This window comes from Folsomia candida, unplaced genomic scaffold (assembly GCF_002217175.1).
Source record: "Folsomia candida strain VU population unplaced genomic scaffold, ASM221717v1 Fcan01_Sc040, whole genome shotgun sequence".
Taxonomy (NCBI): Eukaryota; Metazoa; Arthropoda; class Collembola; order Entomobryomorpha; family Isotomidae; genus Folsomia; species Folsomia candida.
This window is the reverse complement of record NW_019091232.1, coordinates 116,687-133,446: the sequence shown is the minus strand read 5'-3', so window position 1 is coordinate 133,446 and position 16,760 is coordinate 116,687.

Genomic DNA, 16,760 nt, shown 5'->3' with positions numbered 1-16,760 from the left:
GAACAATTTTGGGATTTGAGTTACTTACTAAATGATTGTGCAGATTCAAATTTGAGATGTTTTCAAATATTTTTCAAATTATTAAAAACAATTTTCACACAAAGTTAAGTTCCCTTGATAAATAAATCTTTGAATTCTTCTTACTACAACTAATTTTTTTAAAGCAGGCAGAGTTTGACGCCGTTACAGAGCAATATCGAGATTGCAGTTGCTAAATATGATCAGATTCTATAATGACGGGGGAGATTTTGAAATTTTACGAAACTAAGATTTTGTAAATTCTAAAAATTCATTTTTTAAAGTATTATTACAGCGAGAAATTTTACATTGAATAATTATTTATTTTGCTCCCAACTTATTCTGAACTCTTTTTTAATCAGAAATATGACCTAAATGCATATGCAATTTTCAGGAATATGGAGCTAAACTTGTTTTCTTTCTAATTCTTCTTGATCACAAGTTGGAATCCTGACTCGGTTTTGCGCTTTGTTTTTTGTGCCTTGGATAATGTGCTAATGATTGTACTTATTTATCAAATTAGTTAATTAGAATAGTTACTTTTTTTAAAAAAATTAAATGCTATTTGTGTCATGATGTGTAGACCAATTTGTAATGAATTGATCTCTGTTGACACATGAATAAAAGGATTAACAACAACAAGAACTAGCCAATTTAATTTATTTTGAATTTTTACACCCTGAATATTATGTTCCATCGTCGAACTAGGTTAAAAGTAACCTGTTATTGGCTTACAATTATTGTTTTTAAGCCCCATTTAATTTTACAAGGTTATACATTAAATTCACTAAAAATAATGAGCTTTTACCATGAATTCGAAAGAAATGATGGGACAATTAACGTCAAACTTACAATGGAGGTCTCCCAACGTATGCTCACAGATTTTGACCAAAGTAGCATCAATCGATCACAAATATAATTAGTATGAAATTTGCAAATGGAACTATCTGTCAATACGCTGGTTTGACGGAGATGGGCAAATTTTTGAATTATTTTTTACAAATTATTAGAAAAAATGTTCACACAAAGTTTGTTTACAGTGATTTTGTGGCCATCTAGAATTTCTGAAGTGGACAGAGTTTGACGCCGGAACGGAAGAATTTGCAGATTTGTGGCTGCTAATTATAGTTAGATTTAACATTCAGTACCGATTGTGTATCAAAAATTTAGGGAAATTATAATTTTGTGAATTTTTAAAACAACGTTTTGTTCAGGGAAAGTGTTACTTATTTATTATTACCAGATCTGGTCCTTTGTGTTTTTTATTTTACAAATTATTAACTTTCAAGTACGGTTTATTTGGAGTGATGAATCCAAATTTTAGAATTTTGTTACCAACTAAAATTTCTGAGCTTTCGTTAAGTTTAGAAAATTGCTAGGTAAACAAGGTCAACACCAATCATCATCTAAATCTAATGATATACAGCTACTCCAAAATTCCCAAATTATTCTATTCCGATGTCAAACCGCGCTACAAATAATTTTATTGCAGTTATTAATTTTTTAGACGGTTTTATCCCATTAAATTTTTGCAAGATTTATTTTTTCGAGTTTTTTTCGTAAATTATAAAGAAACATTTTTTGCATTTGCATTTGCATTTATAGATTTGTGTTTATTTTTGATTGGAATTTTAGCTTTTTTCTTACTAATTATGAAAAACAATTTTCACGGAAAGTTTATTTGTTGTGATAAGTTTTTAAATCTTGCAATCAAGTATTTTTTTAAAACAGTGTTTGACGTCGGAACGGAATAATCTTGAAATTTTGGATCGAACAATGTAAATAGATCTCGGACATTTTTATTGTGCATGATACAATTTAAAAAATTCATTTACACAACTTTTTAATAATTTCCTATACTAAATTTGATTTATTTTAGGCATGTTAAAAAATGTTAGGCAAAAAAGAATATTAGTGAATTTTTCATCTGACCGTATCAATTAATCCGAAATCTGCAAAATATTCTGCTACAGTGTCATAGAAAAGGCAAATGTTTAAATTTTCTTAATTTTGGATGGATTATCGGCGATATCGATCTAGTGGCTTCAACAAATCAATTCAATAATTGCTTAATTATTCTGTTCCGACGTCAAATTGCACGGCAAAGTAAACTTGTTTAAATTCTTTTACGGAAAGTATCGCTGCAGCGAGAAATTGTAAGTTCGACATAAAAATTGATTTTGCTCCGATAATCAAAAATCTCCTAATTATACTGTTCCGTTGCGCTAAAAAGAAATTTGGTATCCAGTTAAAATTCTTGATTTTTGAGGCATTCTTCCCCACTAAATTTTTCCAAGGTTGAATTTTACGCATTACATGGATAACAAATATTAAGCTTTTTCTGAATAAATTCTAAGGAATATATTGTGTAAAACATCTAATCTTATCAAGAAATCCAAAGTATTCTCTGACGTAAAACTTGTCTACAAATAAAATTTTTCAAATTCTGAACTTTTTGAAGAATTCTTCTAATCTAAATTTTCCCATCTAAATTTTTGAAAGGTTCTATTTTATACATATAAATTGATGCCAAATATTGAACTTTTTCGTCATAAATTCTGAAGAAAAATATGGTCATGTGATGCAGGATTACTTATTATCCAAATTTGAGGATTACATCTATTTTACAAATTATGAAAAACGTTTTTCTCATAATGTTTATTTACAGTGCACTCTTAGAAATTCGGTATAGTTTTGATTTCTTGGTATTGAAGTTGCTACCGCTTGGTATAAAAATTATACCGGTCCCTAAAAATTTGCTGCTGAGATGGTAAAAGTTTAATACCGAGCCACTACTAGATGGTATTACATTTCAATCTGGCAGAGTCATAGATGAAATAAACACCGCTTGGTATTAGTTTAATACTGAATTTTTAAGAGTGTGGTGCAAATAAATCTTATTAGAATTGGGTTTGAATTTTAGTTTGAATTTTGTTTGCAAATTTATTAAAAACAGTTTTCAAGAAAACATTGTTTTTATATGGTAAATCATAATTTTGCAATTTTGTTAGCAAGTAAAATTTGTTTGAGAAGACAGATTTTTTGACCCTGAACGGAATATTTTCGTATTTGCGATCACTTAAAATAGATGATTATGTGGATATTTTAATTTTACGGTTTAGAAATTTTACGCAATTTAAATTTTTGTGAATTATCAAAATAATTTTTTTACGGAAAGTGTTTGAAATTTACATTTACTTATTTATTAACAGGTCTGACTTTCAGTATTATTCTTGCTAAATTATTCAAAACAATTTTCACCTTACAGTTTAATTGGAGAGATAAGTTCAAATTTTTTGCAATTTTGTTACAAATTAAAATTTTTGAAGTGTGCATACACAGTTTGACGCGGACGATGGATATTTTAGAAATTTGAGATGGTTTAAGTAGGTTTAATTAGATCGCTGCTTCTCGTATATTGAGATACAATTTTGCAAATTAATATACCCAGCTTTTTAAAAAAATTCTACAAAAAGAACAATTTTTGCTTAATTTAACTATTCCAAAAAATTTATAGTTAAAAAAAACTTCGTCCATCTTCCATCTAATTATATCAATTAATTCACAATCTCCAAATTTCTGTATTTCGGTGTCAAACGGCGCTAAACTAAATTTGTTATCAAGTTAAAATTCGTAATTTTTGAACCACTGTCTCCCATGTTAAAATTCGTAATTTTTGAACCACTGTCTCCCATGTAAGGTTGAATTTTATGTATAAAATCTTGCAATCTTGTTATCAAGTAATTTCCTAAAATTTTTTTTATAAAGAATTTGTAGTAAATTATTTTAAAAATCACTAAAAGAATTTCTGCACCGAGAAATTTTACACTTCATATGTAATTATTTTGCTCCAAACTATGTAGAGTTGAAGGAGATTTAGCAGAATAATTTAGAGATTTCCGTTTACTTTTACCTTTACTTTTACCGTGACATACCTGTTCACTTTAATTCATTTGACTGATTATGAAAGTGAAAATGAATCATAATGAAATTACTGTCATTTAAATGAAAATGACTGAAGGCCTCCGTCATTTCATATGAATGACCATGAATGGAAGGATTTTTCACCCTATGCTTAACACATGAAGAGAAGTAAAAAATGAATTTGAGCGAAAATGACTGAACGTGACTGACTGAGTGTGAATGAAAATCTTCAATCAGAAATCGGGATGACTGACTTTTGAATGAAAAGTGAATTTCTGAACAGGTATGTACTTTTACAGCTCGAACCGAATTTTATGTATAATTTTTGTACACGTAAAAAAACGTTGTCAGATTTGAATACCGTTAAAGAATAATTTGGAGATTTGTATTTCCTTTAATCCCATTTGGATGATGAACTGCAAGAAATTTTATGATATTATAATTATGGGAAATTTCAAAAAAATTCACAGAAAAAATGGAGAAATTCTATACTCGACTTTCAAGTTTCTTTGCAGGGATAAATCATAATTTTGGAATTTTATTTACCAACTAAAATTTTTATAAGGTACGGAGTTTAACGCCGGAACGGAATATGTTGGAAATTTTAAGTTGATTTATATAATTAGATCCCTATGCTCATTGGTGGTTCGATTTTAAAGATTATTTTATGCAACTTTTAAATGATTTCAGGTACGAATTTCATTTTATTTTTTAGCATGTTAAAATGTCGATGGTTAAAAACCATAATTACTCAATGAATCTACTCGTATCACTTAATCTAATAATTATGAAATTTCCAAAATTTTCTAAAATTTCCAAATTCTTCCGTGGCGTCGTTAAACTGCGTTAAAAATAAGTTTATTATCAACTTACAATTTTTAATTTTTGAATTGGCGAGGTTGGATGTTATGAGTCAAATTTTACTCATAAAATTCACAGGTATATCCCGTTTACTCGAAGATTGGTCTTTTCCTTTTAACACGTTAAGTTAGAGCAGGTCTGAATGAGTTATTTACCCATCCTCCCCCCAAGCAGCCCATATACCACTAGTGGTCGCAACGGTTCTCGGTTCTGTTCCGGTTTATACTGAGAACCGAACCGAACCGAAACTTTTATTACCGGTTCGGTTCCGGTTCCAAGTCTTTGAGAACCGAACCGAACCGGCCGGTTCGGGGTGAACCGAACCTCATACATAAATCAATTAGCGAAACTTTTCCGAATTTCCCGAACTACACCTCCTAGTTTCCAAATGAAACTTTTCACCCCCAAAGTTTCCAAAATGAAATTTTAACTTGGCTGCACCCTCAAACTTTCCCAAGTGAAATTTTGTAGTAGTTACACCCCCAACGTTTCCAAAATGTAATTTTAACTTGATGACACCCCCAACGTTTCCAAAATGAATTTTTGAATTGGTTACACCCCCAAAGTTTCCAAAATTGAATTCCGGATTGGTTACAACCCCCAAAGTTCCCGAAACGAAATTTTGACTTGGTTACATCCCCAACGTTTCCAGAATGGAATTTTGACTTGGTCACACCCCAAATGTTTCCAAAATTGAATTTCGAATTGGTTACAACCCCCAAAGTTTCCAAAATGGAATTTTGACTTGGTTACACCCCCAAAGTTTCCAAAATTGAATTTCGAATTGGTTACAACCCCCAAAGTTTCCAAAATGGAATTTTGACTTGGTCACACCCCCAACGTTTCCAGAATGGAATTTTGACTTGGTCACACCCCCAAAGTTTCCAAACTGGAATTTTGACTTGGTTACACCCCAAAGTTCCCAAAATGAAATTTTTACTTGGTTACACCCCCAAAGTTCCCAAAATGGAATTTTGACGTGGTTACATCCCAAACTTGGAATTGTTATCTAACTTCAATAACTGGATTTGCCGTTGACATGCATTAGAATTTGCTTGTTTAAATATAGATAAGTTATTGACCTGTATTTGAAATTTCATCAAAAAAACGTCAATTAGAATTGTTTGTTGCTTATTGCATATTGATAACACTACCGGTTTGATCCGAACCGCCGGTTCGATCACGGTTCTGGCCGGTTCCGGTTCGGTTCCAGTTAAAAAAAGTTCGGTTCTGTTTCGGTTCTTCAATTCCAGTTCTCGGTTCCAAACCGGTTCTTCCAAGAACCGAACCGAACCGAACCGTTGAGACCACTATATACCACAGCGGTCTTTGCGGCAAGCCTCCAATTTTTTGGGTCGTGGGTTTGAACCCTGGTTGGGGCATTTATCTTTGTTTGCGTTTTTCTTGTTTTTGCAGACCATTTTTTTTATTGGGGGTTTCATAACTTTGACGTATGATGACCTGGTGACTATGTGCACCAAAGCCAAATTATCCTAATATTTTACATCAGTTCATTTTATTTTGGCGTTCGAATTATTAAATTTGGATAGTTGAATGATTTTCTAAAATAAAGTATCCTATTATTTAATACCACTTTATTTTAGTTTGGCGTGAAAATCATTCAACTATCCAAATTTAATAATTCGAACGCCAAAATAAAATGAAGTGGTGTAAAATAATAGGATAATTCGGCTTCGGTGCACATGGTCAGCAGGTCATCATACGTCAAAGTTATGAAACCCCCAATAAAAAAACGGTCTACAAAAACAAGAAAAATGCAAACAAGGATAAATGCCCCGACTGGGGTTCGAACCCACGACCCCAAAAATTGGAGGCTTGCCGCGAAGACCACTGTCCTATATGGGCTGCTTGGGGGGAGGATGGGTAAATAACTCACCCAGACCTGCTCTAACTTAACGTGTTAAAAGGAAAACACCAATCTTCGAGTAAACGGGATATATTGCGCTTTTCTAAAAAATAAATTGTAAAGAAATGATGTAGATGCACACCATATTTATTATTATGTAATCCCTTACACAAGTAAAATGATCTTCGAAATCCATCCAAACCGAATCTGAATATTTCGGTTGAAAAAATGTCCATCCGAACCGAATCTGAATATTTCGGTTGAAAAAATGTCCATCCGAACCGAATCTGAATATTTCGGTTGAAAAAATGTCCATCCGAACCGAATCTGAATATTTCGGTTGAAAAAATGTCCATCCGAACCGAATCTGAATATTTCGGTTGAAAAAATGTCCATCCGAATCGAATCTGAATATTTCGGTTGAAAAAATGTCCATCCGAACCGAATATTGTTACGAACCTAATAACGCTTCCGGTGGGACCTCGACCAGAGAAGCCTTTCACTAGTACCCAGGGTTTTAATTTAAAAAATAACAACACAGGGGCTTTTCCAAGTAAACAGAGTTCGACGCCGTTACAAAATAAGTTGGAGATTTGTGATCACTCAATATAATTAGATCGAATTTTAATCACTAAATTTCATGAATTTACAATTTTAGAAATTCTCAAAATAAATCAAATTTCCTGGAAATTTGAGAAATTTCAAATTCTATAACTTCTTGTTGTCCCCAACTAATTTTGAAGGTCTTTGTCCAACTTGGACGATGAGTGTATTTTAAAAATAATTAGAAGATTCATGTTTACTTATTCATTATAATTAGAACAGAAGTTTGGTTTATTTGTTACAAATTGTTAAAAGCAATTTTCGCGGAAAGTTTAGTTACAGTAATAAATCTAATTTTTTGTAATTTCTATTACCAGTTAAAACTTTTTGAAGTGTACAAAGCTTTACTGAATAATTTTGGGATTTGCGATTACTAAATGTGGTAAGATGCTATTTGTAACAAAAGGGTTTGGAAATTTCAAGAAATTAAAATTTTGGAAATGTTCAAAATAATTTTTTTAACAGAACGTATTTTTCAGCAAGAAATCCTGCCCTGCAAATTATTTTAAACGCAGAGTTGGAGTACGTATAGCAAAATTTAGTTATTTAAAAATATTTATGATACGATCCGAATTTTAGTATTAATAATATATTATTTTTGCAAATTGTTAAAAACAATTTTTACGAAAAGTGAATTGCCAATCAAAAAATTCTTTCAATTAAATATTATTTCGTACATCTTTTTTTTTATTTTCCGAGTCCAACTTTACCAAGAATGCAGTTAATTGTACAGTTTGTACGCCAAAATCAAAGCAAGTTAATATTTGTGATCGTTTCATAAGCTGAAAAAAATGAGAGGTTATGGGGAAAAAGTTGGGGGAGGGACAGAAAACTTCGTCCCCCCTTCCTATTGGTCAATTTGGCTCTTAACGTGGCTTATGCATCCTTATGGAGTTGAGTCTTCTAGGTTTTACTTATCTACTTTTCTCTGTATTTACGTTAAGTTTACTTGCAGTAATAAATCCAAATTTTGCAATTTTGTTATTGACTAATTTTTTTAAATTGTATAGAGTTTGACGCCGGAACGGAATAATTTGGAAATTTACTATCTCTAAATATGGTTAGATTCTACATAGACAAGGCTTTTAGAAATTTTCTAAAATTATAATTTTGGGAAAATTCAAAGCTTTTTATCACGTATAGTGTTGGACCATTACTCCAGCGAGAAATCTTGCCTAATTGGGACTATTTTGCAATCTATTTTGCTCCCAATTTATTTTGAATGAAGATTGGATGATGTGTGGCAAAATAATTTTGAATTTTCCGTTTAATAATTAAAATTCAATTGATTCAAATTTTAGCATAATGTTTAACAAATGATTGAAAACAACTTTCATAGACAGTTAACTTGCAGTGGTGCGCAGTGGCCGCGGATACATGGGTGTGGAAAGAGGGACAATGTCCCCACGGTTGTTCGATGTCCCCATCATCTGCCTATCTTATATAAGCCCTCCCCTCCCCTTATCCTACAGGTTTAATGTCCCCACGGCTTCTGCGGTCACTGGTGGTGCAGATAAATCTTGCAATTTTGTTACAAAATAAATTATTTAAATGCAGAAAGTTTGACGCCGGAACCTAATAATTTGAAAATTTTGAATTTCTTAATATAATTAGATATTCCTCGATGCTAAATATTAAAGTCTGTTGAAGTTTAGTAGTCCCTGTGCGGGTGGAGCTTAAGTGCGGAACATTACCCGAATGAGCCGAGTTATTTTATTTTTTGACACCACTTATTTTTATTTGGGCGTAAAAATCATACGAAATTGAATAATTGAAACGCCAAAATAAAAAGAAGTGGTGTCAAATAATAAAATAACTCGGCTCATTCGGGTAATGTTCTGCACTTAAGCTCCACCCGAACAGGGACTACTCAAATTCAACAGACTTTAACTGACGTAACTTTTTAAGCAATTTCCTACACTACACTAAATTTCTAAGCAAATATGTTGCGTCCGTCGTCAAACTGTGCTAAAAATAAGTTGTTACCGACTTATGAATTTGAAGCCGAGTTCAAATTTATTAGAACTTTAAGTTTTACTAATTTTAAATCTTGATTTTTGACGAATTTTAAGGTTACTCATTAAATACGACTACTTATTTTACTCCCAACTAACAAGGGAACATACCGAGGTGTCCAACGAGTTAAGGGTCGACACCTATACCAAAATGACCACAACACATGACTTATTAAACAAACTGAAGGAATTTCCGTGTAAAATTCACTTTTCGTCACGTTGTGACGATATTTGTGACGAGCGCATGACCATCGGGTTGCCAGTAGGAGAGGTCGGCCGCTGAACGATCAGGTCGACCACTTGTTGTCTTTAGAGATGAGATTTCAAATAACTTACAAACCTCTAATTTTTTCGAAATTTCAAAATTTCAAAAAGTTTTTCAAAATTTCAAAATGTTTTCAAAATTTCAAAATGTTTTCAAAATTTCAAAGTGTTTTCAAAATTTCAAAATGTTTTCAAAATTGCTTCAAAATTTCAAAATTGCTTCAAAATTTCAAAATGGTTTCAAAATTTGAAAGAATTCGATATCCCTGAAGCGATGACGCTTCTCTGTGGTCGACCTCATCGTTCAGCGGCCGACCTCTCCCTCTCTGGCAACCCGATGGCCCTGCGCTCGTCACAAATATCGTCACAACGTGACGAAAAGTGAATTTTACACGGAAATTCCCTCAGTTTGTTTAATAAGTCATGTGTTGTGGTCATTTTGGTATAGGTGTCGACCCTTAACTCGTTGGACACCTCGGTATGTTCCCTTGTAAGAAATATTTTTAAGTTGAACTACGTACAGGAAAATAATTTGCGTTTGCTCATCTATTTTGATCAGATCTAAATTTTAGTGTTATGTTTTACAAATTGTTAAAAACAATTTTCTCGCAAAGTTTAGTTGCCGTGATAAATGATAAATGAACCTTGCAGTTCCTTTGATAATTTTTTTGGTAGGGCGGAGTTTGACGCCGTTACAGAATAACTTGGAGATTTTCTATTGCTAAATATAACGAGGTCCTCTAGGCACTTTGTCGCTTTTAAAAAATTTACGAAACTACAATTTTATGAAATTTCATTTTTTTTCACAGAAAGTATTGCTGCAGCGAGAAATCCTAGACTCATCCTCAGTATAGCAACTTATTTTAAAGGTTTTCAGAGTTGGACTATGTGTGACAAAATCATTTTGAGGTTTGCATTTACTTATCATAACTCGATTCAAATTTTATTTTTATTTTGTATAAATTGTTAAAAACGATTTTCAGGGAAAGATTATTTGCAGTCAGAGATCAAAATTTGACAATCTTGTTAAATATCAACTAACAATGGAGGTCTCCCAGCGTATGCTTACAGATTTGAACCAAACTAGCGTCAATCGATCACAAATTTAGTTAGTATGCAATTTCCAAATCGAACTAGCTGCCAATGCTCAAGTTTAACGGAGATATTTGCATAAAAAGAGGAAAAAACGCACCCCCAAGGCTGGCATATTTTTCATTTTCCAAATTTCCTCCGAATTTTTCCCGCATTGGATGCAAATATCTCCGCCAAACCTGCGCATTGGCAGATAGGGCCATATGCAAATTTCATTCTAATTATATTTGTGATCGATTCGATGTGATCGATCGATTGTAAGATTTGATTTTCCAACTGGACAGATCGACGCCGTTGCAGAACATGTTGAATATATGCGATTGTTGAACACGGTTAGATGCAAGTTACACCAATGGGGGGTTTAGAATTTTTTTTATTAATTCGTATTTTCGTGAATTTTCAAGCTTGCTACAGCGAGAAATTTTAGATTTGACAACTTTTTATCTTGTCCCTAACTATTTTTATTTAAGATCGTTAGAGTTGACGATGTGCGACAAAATCATTTTTTATTAATTATAATTAGAACTGAATTTTGGTCTTATTTGTTATAAATTTTTGAAAACAATTTTCACGGAAAGTTTACTTGAAGGGATAAATCCAAGGTTTGAAATTTTGTTAAGGCTAGACTCCATGACGTGGTCGTCTCAAGAAATCATTGAGTAATTTAAACTGCAAGAAATTTGCATCCCACTTTGGACTTTGAATTACATAAGCCGAATGAGCCGAATTATCCTATTACAAGTAGTCTCCGAAGCCCGCATTGCGGGCTTTTAGCCTCAGAGACGAATTGGTCAATCCAGGATTAGATTAGGATTAGATTGAAATTAGGATAGGGGATTAATTAGTCGTTGATCACAATCTCTAATCCCAAGTTTTAGAACTTTAATCCTTTTAACACTTAATCCAAAAGTCAACTCCCAAAAAAGTCAAAAGTATAAGGGGTTTGTCCAGGGTCAACTTCCGACTATAAGGTAGGTGCAAGAGCCCGGGTCAAAAGTCGCCTTGTATAAGGGGCGTGTCCATGTTACAGATCGAGTCTCGACTCTAAGCGATGTTCGAAGGGTCAAGCCGGGTTCAATCGGGGGAGTTGTGTGCTCGGTTTTCTGCTAGTCAACGTTTTGTGAAGGTTTTGGCACTTTCAGCGAAGAACGTCCTCTAGCAGCTAAAAATAGTTCCTCAAAACGCCGATAGGTGGCGGTGACCGTGATTTTCAACAACTTTGGGGTGATATGAGATGCGGATGTAATCAACCCCCAACTGTAATGTTTTACACAATAATAATGTAATACACACAATTGATGATTGATGACCTGATAAATGGCATAACAGTATCAATAGATGGCGCATAATGCGTGAATATGCAAAAATCGATAATCTCATAATGCCCCAATCATTGAAAATCAAGGTGGGGCGCTTATGTTTTTTTTATTAAATTTACAATAACATTGAGTTGTGTCGCATTTTGCCCCATGTTCAACCAAGTTCCAGCGCACACGTTCAAATTGGACAGACAAACACAGTGAGTCACGGCTATTCTTAGTATTGATTTTATACCAGTTATTTTTATTTTGACGTTTAAATCATACGAAATAGAATAATTGAAACGCCAAAATTAAAATAAGTGGTGTCAAATAATACAATAGTTCGGCTCGTTCGGGTAAATCTTCAGGTCAACGGACTCGACTCGTCACAAGATTTCCCATATTTTTATATACATAAATACACAGCAATATTCATAAAGGAGGAGGCACTCTCCTTACGTGAAATGCCCCGCCGTGATATTCGGCTCAATTTTTGATATGTTGTACATCTCGACATTCTGAACAAAAAATGTATTGGTCCCTAAGCCCTAAGTGACCTGGTTCGACCGGAAATAGAGGTCAAAGGTCAGTGCATTTTTTTCGCACAAAACCCCATAAACCGTATATTTTTGGAAAGCTACGGACCTCTCCAGTCCGAATATACACCAAAATGTGGTCAAAGGTAAACCCTTGACCTTTCGAGGTCAATCCCTGACCATTGGAGGTCAACCCTTAACTTTTCGAGGTGAAGTATGGCCTTGGGCTAAGGTGAGATTTTTGGGGAGAAGTGACCAGAGTACACTTCTGATCGGATGAGTGCACCCTTGCAGGGAAAGGGCATTAAAAGGTTAAGGGTTCACCTCCAAAGGTCATGGGTTGACCTCGAAAGGTCAAGGGTTTACCTTTGACCACGTTTTGGTGTATATTCGGACTGGTGAGGTCCGTAGCTTTCCAAAAATATACGGTTTATGGGGTTTTGAGCGAAAAAAAATGCACTGACCTTTGACCTCTATTTCCGGTCGAACCAGGTCACTTAGGGCTTAGGGACCAATACATTTTTTGTTCAGCATGTCGAGATGTACAACATATCAAAAATTGAGCCGAATATCACGGCGGGGCATTTCACGTAAGGAGAGTGCCTCCTCCTTTCAAACTAATTTTTCGAGACTTGGAGATCGAATTTCTGTACACCGCTATTGTTGATAATTATCTGCTTAAAAATATGCATTTAAAATTGATTAATATGGATAAGCCAATTTTGCCTGATGATTAGCATGTGTTCTTATGGAATTTACACTATTTGTGGCATCCAGCCATTCTCAAGCTACCAAAATCTTTGATGTCGGCTCGAGTACAAAGATAACGGGATGGTCTACAATATCGTCGACCAGAATTTCGAAATTCGTCCTAGTTGTTGAGAAATAATTAAAAATATAGGGTTGTGACGTCACTGTTATGACGTAGGTGGCGCGTCATGGAAGCTTGCGTTAACAACTGAAACTCTTAAAATTTGAGATTATTAAAGTTTACGGAGTTTGACGCCATTAAAGAATGATTTGGGGATTTGGGATTACTTAAAATTGTTAGATGGTCGAACGATTCACGATTTGGATTCAAATTTTAGTATTTTGTTTTATAAATTATTAAAACCAATTTTCATGTAAAATTTACTTGCAGCGATAAATCTAAATTTTTTAACTTGTTACCAGCTACAATTTTTTAAATGCACAGAGTTTGACGCCGGTAAGGAACAATTTGGAAATTTTTAATAGATTAATACAATTAGATTCCTCAATCTTTTGTTTTGTTGGTACAATTTTAAAAATTTAACGCAACTTTTTAATAGTTTCCTGTACTAATTCTCATTTAATTGTTAAGCATGTTAAAATATCGATAAGTAAAAAACTTCACAAACCAATTCATATCTAATCCATACCTGTTCAATAAAAAAATTTCATTCAGAATTCGGTCATCCCGATTTCTGACTGATGATTTTTATTTGCGTTCAGTAATTTTCAAATTCATTTAATTTCACTTCATCGGACTTCATTTCTTCCTTCGCCCCATGTGTTTGGCACATGGTGGAAAATGAAAGAAGTGAAAAATCCATTCATTCACGGTCATTCATCTGAAATGACGGAATCCTTCACTCATTTTCACTCAAACGGCAGGAAATTTATTTTCATTCACTATCATAATAAGTCAAATGAATGAAAGTGAACAGGTATGATCTAATCGTATCAATTAATCCAAAATCTCCAAACTATTCCGTTCCGGTATCAAATTCGGCTTAAAAATAAATTCTTTTATCCAGTTAAAATGCTTACTTTTTAACGCGTGGAATTTTTACAAGGTTAAATTCTAGTCATTAATAAATCTTGCGATTTTTGAATAAATTGATAGAAACAATGTATCCACGTGATGTACATCTTATTTATTATGTAGTTTCCTACTGACGTGAAATGATCTCCGAAATTTGAATTTTTACTTATTATCTGAATATTAAAAATAAGTAAAGCTAATTTGCAGTGACACATGTAAATTTTGCAAATTTGCTGCTAAAATTTATTTTTAAGGGTACAGAGTTTGTCGCCGGAATGAAGTATTTTGGAAATTTTGACTCAATCAATAAAATTACTACATAGATCTCTTGACTCAATTTTCTATGGATTAAAAAATAATTCAAGGAGTTTTTAAATAATTTCTTGTACTAACTTTCCTTTGATTTGAGCATGTTAGAAAATTGAGTGGTAAAAAACAGTAATGCAGAAAACATCTAATCGTATTTGCATCAATTAATTAAGAATTTTCAAATAATTCCAGCCAAGTGAGAAACTAGGCTAAAAATGAATTTGTTATCTAGCTAAAATTCTTAATTTTTGAGGTATTGTTGTCCACTAAATGTTTACAAGGTTAAATTTCACGGATTAAGGATTGAGCTGTTTTCATAAATTCTCAAGAAATGATGCATTCAATTTATGTGACAAATTTGGAAATTTATAGTTCAACAAAATAAATAGATGCCTTCTAGTCTTGTATTGTGATACAATTTTAAAAATTCATTTGCACAAGTTTTTAATAATTTTCTATACTAAATTTCATTTATTTTAAGTAAGTTACAAAATTGTCGGTAAAAAAGATTAGTGTTCCAATTCTCATATAATCGTATCAATTAATCCAAATTGTCCAAATTGTCCAAATTGTCCAAATTGTCCAAATTGTCCAAATTGTCCAAATTGTCCAAATTGTCCAAATTGTCCAAATTGTCCAAATTGTTCTGTTCCGAGGTTAACCTGCGATAAAAAATAAATTAGTTAACATTCTTAATTTTTGAGACATATTTTCCACTTAATTTATAATTAATCCCTGAATTTTTAGTGTAGTATAAAAACTATTTTCATCGAAAGTTTATTCGCTGCGATAAGTCCTAATTTTGTAATTTTGTTATTTTTAAAGGTTAAGTTTGACGCTGTAACAGAATAATTAGGAAATTTGAGGCTACTTAAAATAGTCCGATTTCAACTGGAGTTACGGCACTAGCGAAACTAGGGGTAGGCAGGGTAGGCATGGCCTAGGGGCCCCACTCTATGGGGGCCCCTATAGCTGCTCCAATTTTTAAAAAATTTGTTACATGTCGAACAGTGTCGAACAGAAAGCTAGGGGCAAGCCTTGCAGAAGGTCATGGAATATGAAATAAACAAGGGGAAGAGGAACGACTCATGCAATGTATTTGAGTGAAGCTTATGGAAGAGCTCAGCAGCCAACCAGCGGAGCTTAATATTATTTTGTTCTTCCTGCAAATGGGCGGCTTTAACAGATCGGCCAAATAACTGTGTGCAGTTTCAGCATGAGAAAAAGCTGATGCAATTCAATCACCACCACATGGTTTCCTTTGCGTGGCAAAGAAAAATACAGTTCCAGTCCGATCGATTAATTATCGATTAACCTCAATTAATTATTTAAAAAAGTTACTTGCAATTAAACAGTGTACCCCTCGGCAGTACATGGTAAGTACACATATCTATTTGCACATTAAATTATATAACACACATACACACATACTGTAAACATTACTTGAGCAATTTTTTTTTGAATTAAGACATTAAATACATCGGGTTAATATTTTCCAGCCTCCACGTGTCCCTGCCTTCAAATCAAGTGACCCAGCCGTGGGGGTCACCACCACCAAGGACACTGAAAATAACCTGTTGTAAATATCCAAGGTGTGCTAAAACAAACCATAAAAATCCGGAAGCTCAGTTTTATCAATTTCCATCCCAGCCAGACAGGTCAGGCGTGTTAATAAATTAAATGGAAAATAATTTTGGCATTCTAATAAAGAATATTAAGTTGCAATATTTTCTATCGCTTAGATTCAAGAAGTGGTGTGAGTATTTGGATCTCGATTGTCAAAATGTTCCCCCCGTCTCCATGATTTGCGACCTACATTTTAAGGATGATCAGTTTAACAATTCTAAGAAGACTAAAACCATCCGCCCTTCCATCAAGATTTTTTGTGTCGCAGGAGCAATTATTAACAGTTTCTACACCCAGTGAAATTATCCGACCTAGTCCCAGTATTAAATTCATCCCTATTTTACCAAAAGAAGTAACATCAATTGCCGTGTCACCGCCGTCGTTGGACGTGTCGCAGCCGGAAATTAGTGGAAGCTTCGAGTCGCCTTGCTCCCCATCGTCATCCGTATCTAGTCCTCGACCTCAATCCAACATTTGGTCACCTGAAACCAGTCCAACTGCAACAGAAACTTCGTCCACCGAGGGTAAAAGTTCAGTCAGAAAGGATTATGGAAAGTC